Source organism: Loxodonta africana, chromosome 21 (assembly GCF_030014295.1).
Source record: "Loxodonta africana isolate mLoxAfr1 chromosome 21, mLoxAfr1.hap2, whole genome shotgun sequence".
Taxonomy (NCBI): Eukaryota; Metazoa; Chordata; class Mammalia; order Proboscidea; family Elephantidae; genus Loxodonta; species Loxodonta africana.
Genome location: NC_087362.1, coordinates 22,239,738 through 22,261,329, shown reverse-complemented (window position 1 = coordinate 22,261,329; position 21,592 = coordinate 22,239,738).

The window sequence follows — 21,592 nt, the reverse complement described above, 5'->3', positions numbered from 1 at the left end:
TGATGCCCTGTTCTTCTTCATATAGTCCAGCTTCTCGGATTATTTGCTCAGCATAGAGATTGAATAGGTATGGTGAAAGAATACAACCCTGACACACAGCTTTCCTGACTTTAAACCAATCAGTATCCCCTTGTTCTGTCCATATAACTGCCTCTTAACCTATGTAAAGGTTCCTCATGAGCACAATTAAGTGTTCTGAAATTCCCATTCTTCTCAATGTTATCCATAATTTGTTATGATCCACAGAGTTGAATGCCTTTGAATAGCCAATAAAAAAGGTAAACATCCTTCTGGTATTCTCTGATTTCAGCCAGGATCCATCTGACATCAGCAATGATATCCCTGGTTCCACGTCCTCTTCTGAAAACAGCCTGAATTTCTGGCAGTTCCCAGTCGATATACTGCTGCAGCCATTTTTGAATGATCTTCAGCAAAATTTTGCTTGTGTGTGATATTAATGATATTGTTCTATAATTTCCGCATTTAGTTGGATCACCTTTCTTGGAATAGGCATAAATATGGATCTCTTCCAGTCAGTTGGCCGGGAAGCTGTCTTCCATAATTCTTGGCATAGACAAGTGAGCACCTCCAGTGTTGCATCTGTTTGCTGAAACATCTCAATCGATATTTAATCAATTCCTGGAGACTTGTTTTTTTGCCAATCTGAGTTTAATACTTAAGAAAAACTCTCTCTAAAACAAGCTCAATAGAGACCTGGAGGAAAGGCAATCAAGTTCAGGCTTTCAGGACCGAAGGATTTGGGTTAGAACCTCAGCTCTATTTCTTATTGGCTATGCAATCTTGGGCACATTACCAGCCTAAGTTCACTATTACTCAGCTTCTTGATGGAGATAATATCTTCTTCTTTAAGGCTGAGGTAATAGGAGCCCTGGTGGCACAACTGTTAAGTGCTCTGCTGGTAACCAAAAGGTTGGTGGTTCCAACTCACCCAAATGCTCAGTGGAAGAAGAACCTAGAAATCTGCTCCCATAACTATTACAGCCTAGGAAACCCTATGGGGCAGTTCCCCTCTGTCATTGGGGTCACTATGAGTCAAAATCGACTGGACAGCACCTAACAGCAACAAGGCTGAGGTGAGGATATAACAAAATTATACATGCCAAATGCCCAACACATTGTAGGTATTTAATAGTTGAACAATAACAATCTGGCATTCTACATTGGTCAGGTTCCAGGTTCTATGAACAGCTAGGAGGCACAGAGAACTAAGCTTGTAGGGCAGACATAGGCTCGGTTTTCTTAGAATGATATTGTTATTATTAAATTCTATTATATCAGTTTATTAATAATAAGGGAAAACACTGAGCATTTCTGGTATATTGGACAGTATTAAAGACCTCAACCATGGTCAACAAATTACAATCAGTGGGCTGGTTGCCTGATTTTGTAAATAAAGTTTAATTGGCACACAGCCACAATCATTCATTTACTTATTGTCTATGGCTACTTTTGAGCTATAAGGGCATACATGAATAATTCTGACACAGGTGGTATATTTAGCCATGAGGCTAAAATATTTAGTATTTCTCTCAGTAAAATTTGTCAACTCGTTTCTTCCAAATTGTCAGAACAGCTTTTTCCTTCTCCTTTGCCTTTGCAATCCAAATAAGTTTTTTAAGACTAGCTCAAGGTTATTTTTCTCCATGAAACATATACTCACAACTGAAACTCTTAATCTTCTCTTGTCCCCTGACCATTAGCAGATATTTAAGATTGGTAAAGTAAGTCTGTGCTTTCCAACAATTGTACAAGTCATGGCTCGCACAACATATTTATATGGCCCACCAGATTAAACCAGAGAAGATAGTTGTGACTGCAGCCTCATTAGCCTAGGGCTCTAGCTACCCCAACCCCGTCTGGTCTCCTTAAGGACTGAGGGTATAAAAGCATTGAGCTACCTCTAAAGAATTCATAGCAAAAATGTGGCTTTTGGGAAATCTGACTAGACTATTTCTTATGTTGATCTGAGGGACCTTGGGAAAGTGCCTCCAACACAAAGACACATGTTCTACCAGTCTTTCAGGGACCAAGTTGCTTCCTGTTTCATTCTTGGAATTTTACTCCTTTGGATCATGCCTCGTCATATTCAGGTACTCCTGGGAAGGTGAGGTGTTTCAGTCCTTAGGTTAAAACTAATTTCACTCCCTCTCATTAATCCCTCCCATTGTTGGTATTGTTGTGTTCCATCAAGCTGATTCTGACTCATACCAACCTTATAGGACAGAGTGGAACTGCCCCATGGAGTTCCCAAGGCCGTAATCTTTATGAGAGCAGATAGCCAGAAAACTCCAGTGGTGTAGTTGATAGATTCGAACCACCAAACTAGGTTAGCAGCTGAGCATTAACCATGGAGCCACCTTATCCCTTCCATGTTGTTGTTGTTAGGTGCCATTCAGTCGGTTCCAACTCATAGCTACCCCATGTACAAAGAGCAAAATGCTGCCCGGTCCTGTACCATACTCACAGTCATTTTTATGTTTGTACCCACTGTTGTAGCCACTGTGTCAATCCTTCCTATACCACCTCCCAAAGGAGCTAGCTAAAGACAGGATTTTAATGGAATTTAATAGATGGGAGGACTTACTTTAAAGCATGAGGCATGACTAAGATTCTAAACCATTTTGCAGACCAGCACAGTGACACATAAATCTATATATAGAGGAGGTAGAGAAAAAGGGAAATGGGAAGCCACCAAAGAGTAACTTTGCATGCTCTATAATTTGCTCAAAATTGGCCCTGTACTGCCTTTACCACATGTTTAATATATGATTAAACCAAAACTAAATCAGTTGCTGTCCAGCTGATTCAGACTCATGGCAACCCTATGTGTGGCAGAGTAGAGCTGTGCTCTGTAAAGTTTTCAGTGGCTGGTTTTCTTGAAAGTAGATGCTATGGATTGAATTGTGTCCCCTCAAAATGTGTATCAGCTTGGCTAGGCCATGATTCCCAGTATTGTTGGTCCACAATTTTGTTATTTGATGTGATTTTCCCATGTGTTGTAAGTCCTACCTCTATGATGTTAATGAGGCAGGATTAGAGGCAGCTATGGTAATGAAGCAGAACTCAATCTACAAGACTGATTTTGTCTTAAGTCAATCTTTTTTGAAATATAAAACAGAGAAGCGAGCAGAGAGGCAGGGGGAGCTCATACCACCAAGAAAGAAGCACCAAGAGCATAGCACATCTTTTGGACGTGGAGTCCCTTTGCTGAGAAGCTCCTTGACCAGGGGAAGATTGACAAGGACCTTCCCCCAGAGCCTCCAGAGAGAGACCGTTTCCCCAGAGCTGACACCATGAATTCTGACTTCTAGCCTACTAGACTGTGAGAAAATAAACTGCTGCTTGTTAAAGTTATCCACTTGTGGTATTTCTGTTATAGCAGCACTAGATAACTAAGACAGTAGATCACCAGGCCTTTCTTCTGGGGTCCCTCTGGGTGGACCTGAACCTCCAACCTCTTGGTTGTAGTCTACTGCCTTAACTGTTTGCACCACTGAGAGACTCCAACATATAATTGTATTCTTTCAATTATTTTGAATTATCCTCTAAGGTTTTTTTTTGTTTGTTTATGGAAGAATGAGATGCAAAGATTATGAGTGTCTATGAATAAGCATCTGCTGTAATTCCTGTTTGTCTCCTATGTAACGTCAATGGTACTGCTGAGAGGAGATGTACACTGCTGGTCCAATTGACATAAAGTACAATGGATGGTGTTCCCTAGGGTTGTGCAGTAAGGCAATCCTGGTGCTGATCATGTGGAAGAAAACAATAATAGTTTAAATAAATTAAGTGCATTAAAGTTGTAAAGTGACAGATGGCTCCTAGATCAGTGCTTGAATATTGCATCTGGACATATAATTTCCTAAGTATCTAAAACACAGTAACTTCCCGGGTGAATTTTCTCAGTCATTAAAAAACTAAACCCACTGCTGCTGATTCTGACTCATAGCGACCCTATAGGACAGAATACAACTGCCCTATAAAGTTTCCAAGGAGAGCCTGGTGGATTTGAACTGCCGACTTCTTGGTCAGCAGCCATAGCACTTAGCCACTACGCCACCAGGGTTTCCTCTCAGTCATTACAGAGGCATAAATTTTTTGTATCAAATAGGTCTAGGTTAGAATTATAACTGTTGCTCTGTTGTTAGTTGCCATCAAGTCAGTGACTCATAGCAACCCTAAGTACAACAGAACAAAACACTGCGTTGCACCTTTCTGTCTTTGATACGTTTGAAACCACTGTTGCAGCCACTGTCAATTCATCTTTTTGATAGTCTTCCTCCTTTTTGTTGACCCTCTACTTTAACCAAGCATGATATCCTTCTCCAGGGACTGGTCCCTTCTGATAACATGTCCAAAGTCTGTGAGTTGAAGTCTCACCATCCTTGCTTCTAAGGAGCTTTACAGCTGTACTTCTTCCAAGAGAAACTTGTTTGTTCTTTTGGCAGTCTATGGTATATTTGATATTCTTTGCCAAAACCATAATTCAAATACACCAATTCTTCTGTGGTCTGGTCTTCCTAATCCATTGTCCAGCTTTCACATGCATAGGGGGTGATTGAAAATATCACGACTTGGGTGAGGCACACCTTAGACCTCAAGGTGACATCTTATTTATTTATTTTTTTTAACACTTTAAAGTGGTCTTCTGCAGCAGATTTGCCCAAAGCAATATGTTGTTTGATTTCTTGACTGCTGCTTCCATGGGAATTGATTGTGGATCAAAGTAAAATGAAATCCTCGACTTCAATCTTTTCTCTGTTTATTATGATGTTGTTTATTGGTCCATTTATGGGGATTTTTTTTTTTTTTTATGTTGAGGTGTAATCCATACTGAAGGCTATAGTCTTTGATCTTCATCAGTAAGGGCTTCAAGTCCTCTTCACTTTCAGCAAGCAAGGTTGTGTCATTGCAGGCTGTTAATGAGCCTTCCTCCAATTCTAATGCTGCGTTCTTCTTCATATAGTTCAGCCTCTTGGATTATTTGCTCAGCACACAGATTTTGAATAAGTATGGTGAAAGGATACAACCCTGATGCACACATTCCTGATTTTAAACCATGCAGTATTCTCTTGTCAAGACTCCAGAAACTGACAGAATTACAACTGAGATGTTTCAACAAATGGATGCAGCACTGGAGGTATTCTCTTTTATGCCAAGAATTTTGGAAGACAGCTTGCTGGCCAACTGTACTTTGTCTCATGTATTTTGGACTTGCTATCAGGAAGAACCAGTCCCTGGAGAAGGACATCATGCTTGGTAAAGTGGAGGGTCACTGAAAAAGAGAAAGACCCTCAACAAGATGGATAGGCGCAGTGGCTGCAACAATGGGCTCAAACATATCAAGGATTGTGAGAATGGTGCAGGGCTGGGCAGTGTTTTGTTCTATTGTACAGAGGGTTGCTGTGAATTGAAACTGACTCTGTAACATCAAAAAACAACACTATTTGTAAATGTTTATTTCAATAATATGTGGTTTTGTTGTTGATGTTGATATTATTACTTCTTAAATCGAATCTTCAATATGGAAAAAAAAAACTAGTTTAATCAAAAGATTGAGAAAAGTGTTGGCCTTATTTGAAAAAGGACAAAGCTCCCTTTTCTGAAGGTAAGAAATGATAAGGAAAACAATCAAATATAGCAGAGCGTTGTGTTAGGGACAGCAGAGTTGACTTCCAGTTCTGACAGTAGCTATGTGACATAAGCCTCATTTATTCTCATTTGTAAAGGGACAAAATGATAGTGGTGATCCTAGTGTTGCCTTGAGAATTACAAGAGAAAATACATAGAAAATGATTAGCATTTTACCCAGGACATAGTAAGTACTCAAGAAAAGTTAGCTTTCTGTCTTATTGGAATGTCAGAGACAGTTCAGAATTAACATTACTCAAGAAGCCCTGATGGCACAGTGGTTAAGCGCTCAGCTGCTCACCAAAAGGTTAGCTGTTGGAACACACCAGCTCTCCGCAGGAGAAAGATGTGGTAGTCCACCTGCATAAAGATTACAGCCTTGGAAACCCTATAAGGCAGTTCTACTCTGTCTTATAGGGTCACAATGAGTCAGTGTCAACTTGTCAGCTATGGGTTTGGTTTGGTTTAGTGAAGGAAGGCTGATAGATAAAGCAATCTTCAGTTCTTAAGTGGACAATAGCTATTTTCTGAGAGAAGTATGAAGAATACTGTACATATTCATTGTCCATTATCTATTCTGGAATAAATAGGTTATTAATTCTTGGGATGGAGTGCAGAGTAGACTAAAGAGACTGAAGTAGCATGAGAGGTAAAGAACTTGGGAGAGATTATTTAGGACAGTATGAATCACGGTATTGAAACTGATTCAGGAAGCAACATCTCAGCTCTGTGAGACCACCAGACATAATGCACCCACGGTGTGGTAACAATCAAATTATCGCCTGAATCATTTCTAGGTAACAAGGCAATATGGCATCTGGTATGAATTGGGTGTTCTTTTCCTTTTCTTTCACGTAACCATAGAGGGCTTCTATTAAAAAAAAAAAAACTGGCTTCTATTCAGCTGTGTCTAATTTCGTACCGCAAAATCTTTACCATTTCTACTCCAGATTCTGCTCAGAAGCCAAGCAGCATTGGGATGTATCTGGAATGCTGAATAAAAGTGATTTATTACTTTGTTTTAAAGTGTTTGGATCATGCCAGTCATTTCAGTGGTACAGAGCCCAGTTAGCTAAGCCACAAAGTAAGGAATTTGAACTTTGTGTTCTAACTTTGACAGGTATTTACTGGACCTCAAGTTCTTTCGACACATCAAGATGCAACAATAAGATTAATGATATACAAAATGGTGGACAGATGTGAGAGTTCAAAATAATCAATTAATTGAAAAATCAAAGAGATTAAAAATATAACTTTTATGAGGATATAGAACATGATGATGGGATCTGAAGACCAGTTTGTTCATCAGCTCAGTACTATTTATATTGATTTCCGATTTCCGAGATGAGATTGAAATTAAAATGATAAAATATGAAATAAATGTTATATTAGCTCAGTATTTTGAATTATTAAATAAATGTTAATAATATATTCATCTATATATAAATATATATAATATAAATATATTCATCTATGAGATGTAAATAGCAATGAAGCATAGAACAACGGGAATTTAGAAATTATTTAAAACTGTGATTGCAAAATTATGAGTCTTAGAATTTTAATAGATAAAATATTTCATAATCAAATAAAATCCAGTAACACGGAGCTACCCAAAGTTACATGGGTTTCTTTGCTGCTGGACTTCTAAAAGCTTCAAATGCAAATTTATTCATAAATTCCTAAATGTGTTGGGGAAAAATATAGTATTTAATTTTCTTAAACTTATTTGATCATGCATGAAACTCTCCTCACTAAGGATCTTGGAAGGCTGTTGTTGTGTTGGTAGTTGTTGTCAATTCATGACAACCCAATGTGTGCAGAATAGAGTTTCACAGGGTTTTCAAGGCTGTGATCTTGCAGAAACAAATCTCCAGTCCTTTCTTCTGTGGCATCTCTAGGTGAGTTCAAGCTACTAACCTTTTCATTAGTAGTTGAGTGCTTAAGCACTTGCACCACTCAGGGCTAGGTTCTAAGAAGTTTACCTTTAGAAGTGCTACTATAAAATGAACCTTTCATTTTATGTGATAGAACTAAAATTCAGAGAAATGATGGAGCTGAGTAATGGCAGTAACAGGACTAGAAATTATACATCCTGAGTTTGTCCAGTAATTTTTTTTGTTTTTACTTCTTTTCTGATTAAGATTTTTCGTATTACATGATGGGTATTTAATATCATTTTCTGATAAGACAGTTTTGCCACCACATTACCCTACTTCACAAATTATGTCTGTTCAGTGATGTACAAAAATCACTTGAATTTAGAAACCATCTCAAGAATGTAGAAACCATCTCAAGAATAGATTTGATGCATTTAACACTAATGAACGAAGACCAGATGACTTGTGGAATGACATCAAGGACATCATATGAGAAGAAAGCAAAAGGTCATTAACAAGACAGGGAAGGAGAAGTGGAGCCAAGATGGCGGAATAGACAGCCGCTTCTGTCGAGCCCTCTTTACAACAAAGACCCGAAAAAACAAGTGAAATGAGTATATTTGTGACAAGCTGGGAGCCCTGAGCATCAAAGGCAAGCTTAGACAATGAACTGAGGGGCAGGGGAAGGAAGAGACCGTTCAGAAGTGGGGAGGAGTTACCAGACCTGAATCGCGGGGAGCCCTCAGGCACTATTCCCGGAGCCACGGTGGTAGCGGCGGCAGCGGCGGCAGCGGGCTGGTCCTAGCATTGGGCTGCAGTTTCCTCAGGGAGAAGCAGCAAGCTACACAGCCAACTCACACCTCCGGAACCTGAGCAGAAGGGCACTCCCGGCAAAAGCTAAGTACTTGCGTATATTTTATTGCGCCCCACCCACTCCCAACCCAGCTTCAGCGGCTGAATCCCTGGGCCTGAGATAGACCCTGGTGAGCACCTAGAGCTATCCTCCTGGCCTTGGGGAAGGAAAAACTTTCCAGCTGGGGGGAAAAGATAATTTGCTAGCTCCATTAACCGGGGGAGCTCAGGACAGAAGCAGCTCCCATCCAGGCATAAATGGTCTGTGGACCTTGAGCACCTTTCCCTTCTGCATGGACCTGTGTGGGCCTATTTCAGGAGAATAGGGCCTTGTTGGCAAACTCCAACCATTTCAGCTGTGCGGTGGAGAGGTGGGTGTTTGACGTTTGACATTGCTTTGCTTATTAAACAAGGTCCTCACCTACCCACAACAGGGAGCTAAGGACTGGTGGCTCCACTTGGGTCGCCTAGCCACCTGCGACAGGGGCCCAGGGGTAACTGGTACCTCCCAGTCCTTACAACAAAATCTTTGGGTGCCCATGGTCCCTCTGCAGAGCCCACCCACCAGCACACTCTAGGGAACAGAGACGCGTTTTCCTCAAAGACACTTGGGGGTTGGTTCTCAGTCCCCTGCCTTGTTCAGAGTGTGACCCCCTACTGCAATCAGATACAGGTATATATGCCAATCACCCCTGCCCCTCTAAGACTGTAGGACAGAGCCTGTACCACACACTTGATATCAGCTACCTGGAAACCTGAACTGAATTCACACAAGAAAACTGAATGGACTGCTAGACTGATATACCTGGTAACAGCTCTAGCCAGCTGGGGACAGGACACCAGAGCTCCAAAGGTGAAAATAATCAAGCTAGCTCACTCAAGCAACCCACAGGGGTATATACCAAAACAAAATAAAGCAAATAGCTATGACACAGTAAGCAAGCATAAACTAATACAATAACTTATAGATGGCTCAGAGACAACAGTCAATATCAAGTCACATAAAGAAACAGGCCATGATCACCTCAACAGGCTCTCAAAACAAAAAATCCAGGGATCTTTTAGATGAAAGAGCATTCCTGGAATTACCAGATGCAGAATACAGAAGTCTAATATACAGAACCCTTCAAGACATCAGGAAGGAAATGAGGCAATACACAGAACAAGCCAAGGAACACACAGATAAAGCAACTAAAGGACTCAGAAAGATTATTCAGGAACATAATGAAAAGTTGAATAAGCTGGAAAAATCCATAGACAGACAGCATTCAGAAATTCAGAAGATTAACAATAAAATTACAGAATTAGATAACTCAATAATAAGCCAGAGGAGCAGAATTGAGCAAGCAGAAGCTCGAATTTCTGAACTTGAAGATAAATCACTTGGCACTAATATATTTGAAGAAAAATCACATAAAAGAATTAAAAAAAAATGAAGAAACCTTAAGAATCATGTGGGACTCTATCAAGAGAAGTAACCTACGAGTGATTGGAGTACCAGAACAGGGAGGGATAACAGAAAATACAGAGAAAATTGTTGAGGATTTGTTGGCAGAAAACTTCCCTGATATTGTGAAAGATGAGAAGATATCTATCCAAGATGCTCATTGAACTCCACATAAGGTAGATCTTAAAAGAAAGCCACCAAGACATATTATAATCAAGCTTGCCAAAACCAAAGATAAGGAGACAATTATAAGAGCAGCGAGGGATAAAAGAAAAGTCACCTACAAGGGAGAGCCAATAAGAATAAGCTCAGACTACTCGGCAGAAACCATGCAGGCAAGAAGGCAATGGGATGACATATTTAAAAAATTGAAGGAAAAAAATTGCCTACCAAAATTCATATATTCAACAAAACTGTCTCTTAAATATGAAGGTGAAATTAAGACATTTCCAGACAAACACAAGTTGAGGGAATTCGTAAAAACCAAACCAAAACTACAAGACATACTAAAGGGACTTCTTTGGTTAGAAAATCAATAATATAAGGTATTGACCCAAGACTAGAACACTGGGCAGAGCAACCACAAGTCAACCCAGAGAGGGAAATCCAAAAAAAGCAAGATTAAAAAAAAAAATCCCAACACAGGGTAACGGCAACGTTGTTATATAAAAGAAGACAACATTAAAATAACAAAGAGAGACTAAGAAATGTAATCATACACCTTCCATATGGAGGGGAAGATACGGCGATACAAAGAAATAAAATTTAGTTATAAATTTAGGAAAATAAGGGTAAATAATAAGGTTAACCACAAAGGAGACAAACTATCCTACTCATCAAAATAAAATACAAGGGAAAAACACAGACTCAGCAGAAACAAAAGCAACAACAAATATGAGGAAGGGACAATATATAAAGAAAATCTACTCAGCACATAAAATCAAGTGGGAAAAAGAAGCTGTCAACACACACAAAAAGACATCAAAATGATAGCACTAAATTCATACCTATCCATAATTACGCTGCATGTAAATGGACTAAATGCACCAATAAAGAGACAAGGAGTGGCAGAGTAGATTAAAAAACAAGATCCATCTATATGCTGCCTACAAGAGACACACCTTAGACTTAGAGACACAAATGAACTAAAATTCAAAGGATGGAAAAAATATATATCAAGGGAACAACAATCAAAATAGAGCAGGAGTGGCAATATTAATTTCTGACAAAATAGACTTTAAAGTTAAATCCATCAGAAATTATAAGGAAGGACACTATATAATGATGAAAGGGACAATACACCAAGAAGATATAACCATATTAAATATTTATGCACCCAATGACAGGGCTGCAAGATACATAAAACAAACTCTATCAGCATTGAAAAGTGAGATAGACAGCTCCACAATAATTATATGAGACTTCAACACACCACTTTTGTTGAAGGACAGGACATCCAGAAAGAAGCTCAATAAAGACACGGAAGATCTAAATGCCACAATCAACCAACTTGACCTCGTAGGCATATACAGAACACTCCACCCAACGGCAACTAACTATACTTTCTTTTCTAGTGCACATGGAACATTCTCTAGCATAGACCACATATTAGGTCATAAAGCAAGCCTTATCAGAATCCAAAACATTGAAATATTACAAAGCATCTTCTCTGACCACAAGGCCATAAAAGTGGAAATCAATATCAGAAAAAGCAGGGAAAAGAAATCAAACACTTGGAAACTGAACAATACCCTGCTCAAAAAAGACTGGATTATAGAAGACATTAAGGATGGAATAAAGAAATTCAGAGAATCCAATGAGAATGAAAATACTTCCTATCAGAACCTTTGGGACACAGCAAAAGCGGTGCTCAGAGGCCAATTTATATCAATAAGTCACACATCCAAAAAGACGAAAGGGCCCAAATCAAAGAACTATCCCTACAACTTGAACAAATAGAGAGCAACAAAAGAAGCCGACAGGCGCCAGAAGAAAACAAATAATAAAAATTAGAGCTGAACTAAATGAAATAGAAAACAGAAAAACAATCGAAAGAATTAACAAGACCAAGAGCTGGTTTTTTGAAAAACTCAACAAAATTGATAAACCATTGGCCAAACTGACAAAAGAAAAACAGGAGAGGAAGCAAATAACCTGAATAAGAAATGAGATGGGCGATATTACAACAGACCCAACTGAAATTAAAAGAATCATATCAGATTACTACGAAAAACTATACTCAAACAAATTTGAAAACCTAGAAGTGGATGAATTCCTAGAAACACACTGCCTACCTAAGCTAACACAAACAGAGGTAGGACAACTAAATAGACCCATAACAAAAGAAGAGATTGAAAAGGTAATCAAAAACTCCCAACAAAAAAACGCCCTGGTGCAGACTGCTTCACTGCAGAGATCTACCAAACTTTCAGAGAAGAGTTAACGCCACTACTACTAAAGGTACTTCAGAGCATAGAAAAGGATGGAATGCTACCAAATTCTTTCTATGAAGCCACCATATACCTGATACCAAAACCAGGTAAGACACCACAAGAAAAGAAAATTATAGACCTATATCCCTCATGAATGTAGATGCAAAAATCCTTAACAAAATTCTAGCCAATAGAATTCAACAACATATCAAAAAAATAATTCACCATGACCAAGTGAGATTCATACCAGGTATGCAGGGATGGTTCAACATTAGAAAAACAATTAATGTAATCCACCACATAAATAAAACAAAACACAAGAATCACATGATTTTACCAATTGATGCAGAAAAGGCATTTGACAAAGTTCAACACTCATTCATGATGAAAGCTCTCAGCAAAATAGGAATAGAAGGAAAATTTCTCAACATAATAAAGGGCATTTATATAAAGCCAACGGCCAACATCACCCGAAATGGAGAGAGCCTGGAAACATTCCCATTGAGATCAGGAACCAGACAAGGATGCCCTTTATCACCGCTCTTATTCAACATTGTGCTGGAAGTCCTAGCCTGAGCAATTAGGCTAGATAAAGAAATAAAGGGCATCCAGAATGGCAAGGAAGAAGTCAAAGTATCTCTATTTGCAGATGACATGATCTCATACACAGAAAACCCCAAGGAATCCTCCAGAAAACTACTGAAACTAATAGAAGAGTTCAGCAGAGTATCGGGATACAAGACAAACATCCAAAAATCAGTTAGATTCCTCTACACCAACAAAAAGAACATCGAAGAGGAAATCACCAAATCAATGCCATTTACAGTAGCCCCCAGGAAGATAAAATACCTAGGAACAAATCTTACCAGAGATGTAAAAGACTTATACAAAGAAAACTACAGTACACTTCTGCAAGAAACCAAAAGAGAATTACATAAGTGGAAGAACATAGCTTGCTCATGGATAGGAAGACTTAGCATTATAAAAATGTCTATTCTACCAAAAGTGATCTATACATTTAATGCAATCCCCATCCAAATCCCAACGACATTCTTTAAGGAGATGGAGAAACAAATCACCAATTTCATATGGAAGGGAAAGAGGTCCCAGATAAATACGGCATTACTGAAAAAGAACAAAGTAGGAGGCCTTACTTTACCTGATTTTAGAACCTATTTTACTGCCACAGTAGTCAAAACAGCCTGGTACTGGTACAACAACAGCTACATGGACCAGTGGAACAGAATTGAGAATCCAGACATAAATCCATCCACATATGAGCAGCTGATATTTGACAAAGGCCCCAAAACAGTTAAATGGGGGAAAAGACAGTCTTTTTAACAAATCGTGCTGGCATAACTGGATATCCATCTGCAAAAAAATGAAACAAGACCCATACCTCACTCCATGCACAAAAACTAACTTAAAATGGATCAAAGACCTAAATATAAAATCTAAAACGATAAAGATCATGGAAGAAAAAATAGGGACAACATTAGGAGCCCTAATACATGGCATAAACAACAGTATAGAAAACACTATAAAGAACGTAGAAGAAAAACTAGATAACTGGGAGCTCCTAAAAATCAAACACTGATGCACATCCAAAGACTTCACCAAAAGAGTAAAAAGACTGCCTACAGAATGGGAAAAAGTTTTTAGCTATGACATTTCTGATCAGCGCCTGATCTCTAAAATCTACATAATACTGCAACTGCAAAAAGACAAATAACCCAGTTAAAAAATGGGCAAAAGATATGAATAGACACTTCACTAAAAAAGACATTCAGGTAGCTAACAGATATATGCAGAAATGTTCATGACCATTAGCCATTAGAGAAATGCAAATCAAAACTACAGTGAGATTTCACTCCAACAAAGCTGACATTAACCCAAAAAACACAAAATAATAAATGTTGGAGAGGCTGTGGAGAAATTGGAACTCTTCTACACTGCTGGTGGGAAAGTCAAATGGTACAACCACTTTGGAAATCGATTTGGAACTTCCTTAAAAAGCTAGAAATAGAACTACCATACTATCCAGCAATCCCACTCCTTGGAATATATCCTAGAGAAATAAGAGCCTTTACACGAACAGGTATATGCACACCCATGTTTATTGCAGCACTGTTTACAATAGCAAAAAGATGGAAGCAACCAAGGTGCCCATTAGCGGATGAATGGATAAATAAATTATGGTATAGTCACACAATGGAATACTACGCATCGATAAAGAACAGTGACGAATCTGTGAAACATTTCATAACATGGCGGAACCTGGAAGGCATTATGCTGAGTGAAATTAGTCAGTTGCAAAAGGACAAATATTGTATAAGACCACTATTATAAGAACTTGAGAAATAGTTTAAACTGAGAAGAAAACATTCTTTTGTAGTTACGAGAAGGGGGAGGGAGGGAGGGTGGGAAGGGGGTATTAACTAATTAGGTAGTAGATAAGAACTACTTTAGGTTAAGGGAAAGACAGCACACAGTACAGGAGAGGTCAGCACAATTGGAATAAACCAAAAGCAAAGAAGTTTCCTGAATAAAGTGAATGCTTCGAAGGCCAACTTAGCAGGGGCAGGGGTCTGGGGACTATGGTTTCAGGGGACATCTAAATCAATTGGCATAATAAAATCTATTAAGAAAACATTCTGCATCCCACTTTGAAGAGTGGCATCTGGGGTCTTAAATGCTAGCAAGCAGTCATCTAAGATGCATCAATTGGTCTCAACCCACCTGGATCAAAGGAGAATGAAGAACACCAAGGGCACAAGGTGATTACGAGCCCAAGAGATAGAAGAGGCCACATGAACCAGTGACTACATCATCCTGAGACCAGAAGAGCTAGATGGTGCCCGGCTACAACCGATGACTGCCCTGACAGGGAACATGACAGAGAACCCCTGAGGGAGCAGGAGAGCAGTGGGATGCCGACCCCAAATTCTCATAAGACCAGACTTAATGGTCTGACTGAGACTGGAAGGACCCTGGAAGTCATGGCCCCCAGACCTTCTGTTGGCCCAGGACAGGAACCATTCCCAAAGCCAACTCTTCAGACATGGATTGGACTGGACAATGGGTTGGAGAGGGATGCTGGTGAGGAGTGAGCTTCTTGGATCAGGTGGACACTTGAGACTATGTTGGCATCTCCTGCCTGGAGGGGAGATGAGAGGGTGGAGGGGGTTAGAAGCTGGCGAAAAGGACACGAAAAAGGAGAGTGGAGAGAGACAGCAGGCTCTCTCATTAGGGGGAGAGTAATTGGGAGTGTGTAGCAAGGTGTATATGGGTTTTTGTGTGAGAGACTGACTTGATTTGTAAACTTTTACTTAAAGCACAATAAAAATTATTAAAAAAAAAAGACAGGGAAGAAAGAAAAGATAAAAATGGATGTCAGAAGAGAACATGAAACTTGCTTTTGAAAGTCCAGTAGTTAAAGTAAACAGAAGAAATGATGAAGTAAAAGAGCTGAACAAAAAGATTTCAAAGTGTAGCTCAAGAAGACAAAGTATTATAATGATATATGCAAATAACTGGAGTTAGAAAACCGAAAGGGAAGAACACGTTTGACATTTCTCAAGCTGAAAGAGCTGAAGAAAAATTCAAGCTTCTAGTTACAATATTGAAGGATGGTATGGGGGAAAATATTAAATGACACAGGAAGCATTAAAAGCAGATGGAAGGAATACACACAACTTTACCAAAAAGAATTGGTTGATGTTCAGCCATTTCAGGAGGTAGCAGATGATCAGGAACCGAGGGAACTGAGGGAAGAGGTTGAAGCTGCGCTGAAGGCATTAGTGAAAAATAACACTCTGAGAATTAACGAAGTACCAATTTGGATGTTTCAACAAATGGATACAGCGCTGGAAGTGCTCACTCGCCTAAGTCGAGATATTTGGAAGACAGCTACCTGGTCAGTCGACTGGAAGAGATCCATATTTATGCCTATTCCAAAGAAAGGTGACCCAATGAATTACAGAAATTATTGAACAATATCAATATCACGCACATGTAAAATTTTGCTGAAGATCATTCAAAAGTGGTTGCAGCAATACATCGATATGGAACTGCCAGAAATTCAAGTTGGATTCAGAAGAGGACATGGAATGAAGATTATCTTTGCTGATGTCAGATGGATCCTGGCTGAAAGCAGAGAATACAAAAATGTTTACCTGTGTTTTCTTAACTATGCAAAGGCATTCGACTGTTTGAATCATAACAAATTACGGATAACATTGCAAAGAATGGTAAGCCCAGAATACTTAATCGTGCTCCTGAGGAAACTGTACATAAACCAGGGTCAGTCATTCAAACAGAACAATGGGATACTGCGTGGTTAAAAGTCAGGAAAGATGTGTGTCAGGGTTGTATCCTTTCACCAGGCTTATTCAATTTGTTTGCCGAGTAAATAATGCCAGAAGCTGGACTGTATGAAAAAGAATGGGGCATCGGGATTGGCAGAAGACTCATTAACAACCCGTGTTATGCAGATACCACAACCTTGCTTGCTGAAAGTGAAGAGGACTTGAAGCACTTACTGATGAAATCAAAGACCACAGCCTTCAATATGGATTGCACCTCAACATAAAGAAAACAAAAGTCCTCACAACTGGACCAATAAGCAACATCATGATAAATGGAGAAAATATTGAGGTTGCCAAGGATTTCATTTTACTTGAATCTACAATCAACAGCCATGGAAGCAGCAGTCAAGAAATCAAATGCATTGGACAAATCTGCTGCAAAAGACCTCTTTAAAGTGTTAAAAAGGAAAGTAGTTGCCTTGAAGACTAAGGTGAGACTAACCCAAGCCATGGTGTTTTCAATCTCCTCATACACATGTGAAAGCTGGACAATGAATAAGGAAGACTGAAGAATAATCGACACCTTTGGATTATGGAGTTGGCGAAGAATATTGAAAGTACCACGGACTGCTGAAAGAATGATCAAGTCTGTCTTGGAAGAAGTACAACCAGAATGCTCCTTAGAAGCCAGGATGGTGAGACTACATCTCACATACTTTGAACATGTTATCAGGAGGGATCACTCTCTGGAGAAGGACATCACGTTTGGTAAAGTAGAGGGTTAGTGAAAAAGATGAAGACCCTCAATGAGACGGATTGACACGGTGGCTCCAAAATGGACTCAAGCATAACAATGATTGTGAGGATGGCACAGGATTGGGCAGTTTTTCATTTTGTCATACATAGGGTTGCTATGAGTCAGCACCGACTCAAGGGCACCTAACAACAACAAAATCCTCTCCCACAAAGTGCAAGGCATTACTTTATAACTTGGTTTCATTTATCTAACTCTAGTCAGCTCTTAAAGCAGGGAAAAAGGGAGGACGGAGTGTCTGCCTGAAGTAAACACAGTACCACCCATTACAACAGATTTTATTTTAAAATATATTTGAAATTGCTTCTGAAAAACCCAGAGCGCCACTGACGTGTAAGTGGATTGCACGGGGCAGTATCCATCCCCATCTGCCTCGGCAAAGTTGGCCTTTCTCTGAGCTGAGAGGATAGGTTAGTTTCAGCTTAGCTCTGTGTATAGTTGGGCAGTTCCCAACTGAAAACCAAGAAAGCAAAGGGAAATGTTGATTAAAAAAGGAAAAATGACATACCATGTGTGCATGGGGATTAATTTCCTGTGTACGTGAGTTCTTCACGTGGTTGGGTTCAGGTAGAAGAGAGAAAGGTGTGGCTTTAATTTAGGGCTATTAAGGGAACAATTCATTGCTTATACTCTCAAAAATGTTGCCAAAGGAATTGTGAACGACCAGTGTGCATTGCAAAATCAAGAGACAGTTCACCTGCTATGGAAATTTTTCTGCAACTGGAATCCAACTGAGGTAACCAGGAATAATCAGTCGATTTGTCTTGAGCATTTATCTTGGACTAAATCAATAACCTAAAATAGATATGTCAAATGGAACAGAATTATATATTCTACTATCCATAGAGCAAATGGATCCAGATGCTGACAGAATCGGAAAGTGATCGTATCCCTGAACAGCTTTTTTTTGACAGAAGAACTGCAGGCGTTGGCTCACATGTGTACATAATATTCATATGGCGTGTGTACGCCTGCCAGTAAGACATCCTTTAAAACCAGAGTTCTCGGAAGAGATGAGAACTGCACAGTCTGATGATAGATACAGACTATAAAACTGCGCACCTGTTCACTTAACAGAACTCACTCTTTGTTTGTTTATCCTTTAATTTAAGAAAAGGCCCACAACGCATATATTTCTGGGCACATTCTCAAGAAAGAACAATGTCTTATAATGAATTGAGGAAAGAGCTGAGCAGGCAGCAGAAATTTCTGCTAAATGGCCGCTATTCTGGGAGTTCATTGACCATCTCTAAAACAGTTAATCTTGGGCAAAAAGATGTGAAGAATACCAAAAATTGCTGATTTCCTGCTCTTTGACACAAAACAAAGCAAAACCAGATGCAAATGTTCTGGAAATTATTTATGTATAAACCGTATGATTTCTTTCCGTGATATCATTCATTCAGAGTGCAAAGTAATGGAAGGACAGGTTTATACAAGTTACACAATTACAACTTCTTGTAGTTTCAAAAGGCTAAAGATAGATACAAAACAAAGAGAGAGGCATGAGATAGCTCAGGTAGAAAAATACTCTGGGGTACTTGTTTCCAGAAATGGCCTAAGAAGATTCTAGAGTCTTTTATGAATGACCCCTTGGCCCCTGCATGTGCATTATCCTTTCTCTTATGTTGAGTAATTGTTTTTCTTTTTTTAAATTTTGTTACTTATTTTTTTAAATAATATTTTATTGAGTTTTTGGTGGAAGTTTACACAGCAAGTTAAATTCCCATTTGACAATTTCCACACAATTTAATTGCTCAGTGACATTAGTTACATTTATCAAAATGTGGCATCATTCTCTAATCGTGTTCTGATTGTTCCCTTTCCAGTACTCTAGTTTCCCTGCCCCCTCATCTCATCTTGGCTTTTGAGTAGTTGTTGACCTTTTGGTCTCATACTGATGGTTTTTAACTAGGGCACCAGTCTTACAGGTAATATCTTTTATTTTGTGTGCCACCCTGCTATTTTGCTGAAGGGTGATCTCAGGGGATAGGCTCCATTCTAGGTTTAAAGCCTATCTCAGGGCAATAGTCTCACTGAATCCTCTGTTCTGTACTGTGCCAGTTTGTCTGGCTTTTTTTTTTTTTTTTTTTAATAAGAATTTGAGTTCTGCTCCACGTTTTTCTACCATTCTATCTGGGACCAACAATTGTGACCCCTGTCAGAACAGTCAGTACTGGTAGCCAGGCACCATCTAGATCTTCTGGTCTCAGGGTAGATAATATCGTGGCTTGTGTAGACTTGTTTCTTCTCTGAGCTTTAGTTTACCTTCTTACTATTTTGCTCCTGGCAAGTAGAGACCTGTAGTTGTGTCTTAGACGGCTACTCACAAGCTTTCGAGACCCCAAGTAATTGTTATTTTATGATTGTGTTGTAGAATCTTTTTGTTTTTTTAATTTTATTGAGCTTTAAGTGAAAGTTTACAGCTCAAATTAATTTCTCATTCAAAAACGTATATCCATATCATTTTGTGACACTGATTGCAACCCCCACAATGTGAGAGCACACTCCCCCTTTCTGTACTGGGTTCTCTGTGTCCATTCATTCAGTTTCTGCCCCTTTCTGCCTTCTTTTCTTGCTTTTGGCCAGGAGTTCCCCATTTGGTCTCGTATTTTTGATTGAACTAAGATGTGCGTTCCTCACATGTGTTGTTTTGTTTGCTTGTCTATCTTTGTCTGGAAAATGGGCTTTGGGAATGGGTTCAGATCTGTGTTCACAGAGTGTCCGGGGACCACAGTCTCGGGGGTTCCTTCAGTCTCTGTCAGACCAGTAAGTCAGGTCTTATTTCCTGAATTTGAACTCTGTTCTACATTTTTCTCCTCTCTTGTCTGGGACTCTCTGTTGTGATCCCTGTCAGAGCAGTCATTGGTGGTAGCTGGGCACCGTCTAGTTCTTCTGGTCTCAGGCTAGTGAAGTGTCTGGTTCATGTGGTCCTTTAATCCTTTGGGCTAATATTTTCCTTGTGTCTTTTGTTTTCTTCATTCTCCTTTGCTTAGGATGGGATGGAACCAATAGATTCATCTTAGATGGCCACTGGAAAGCTTCTAAGACTGCAGACATTACTTACCAAAGTGGGATGTAGAACATTTTCTTTATGAACTATGTTATACCAATTGACCTAGATGTCCACTAGGACTATGGTCCCCACCCTGCAGCCCCAGCTAGTTGGTCCCTCAAAGTGTTTGAATGTGTCTAGGAAACCTCTGTACTTTTGTTTGGTCTAGTTGTGCTGACTTCGCATATATTGTGTATTGTCCTTCCCTTCACTGAAGTTGCCACTTGCATATTATCTAGATAGTGGCTCCCCCCCCAACCCTTGTAAACATCAAAGAATTTTTTTTTTCTGTGTATAAACCTTGTCTTGAGTCCTTACAGTAGTGGTCTCATATGATATTTGTCCTTTTGTGACTGACTTATTTCACTCAGCATAGTGCCCTCCAGATTCATCTATGTTGTGAGATGTTTTGCGGATTCATCATTGTTCTTTCTTGTTGTGTAATATTCCATTGTGTGTCCATAAAAAAAAAAATACTGTAATTTATTTATCCATTCATCTGTTGATGGGCATTTAGGTTGTTTCCATGTTTTCACTATTGTGAATAGAGCTACAATGAACATGGGAATGCATGTGTCTATTCATGTGACAGCTCTTAGTACTCTAGGGTGTATTTCTAGGAGTCGGATTGCTGGATCGTATAATATTTCTATTTCTAGCTTTTTAAGGAAGTGCCATATGGTTTCTCAAAGTGGTTGTACCATTTTACATTCCCACCAGCAGTGCATAAGAGTTCCAATCTCCCCACAACCTCTCCAACATTTATTAGTTTGTGTTTTTTGGATTAGTGCCAGTATTGTCAGGGTAAGATGGTATCTCAATGTAGTTTTGATTTGCATTTCTCTAATCAGCACGCATGGAAGAAGCAGTCACGAAATCAAAAGGTGTGTTGCATTGGGCAAATCGGCTGCAAAAGATCTTTTTAAAGTGTTGAAAAGCAAGGATGCTACCTTGAAGACTAAGGTGCCCCTGACCCAAGCCGTAGTGTTTTCAATCACCTCATATGCATGTGAAAGCTGAACAATGAATAAGGAGGTCTGAAGTAGAATTGATACCTTTGAATTATGGTGTTGGTGAAGAATATTGAATATACCATGGCCTGTCAGAAGTTGTCAGAAGAATGAACAAATCTGCCTTGGACGAAGTTCAACCA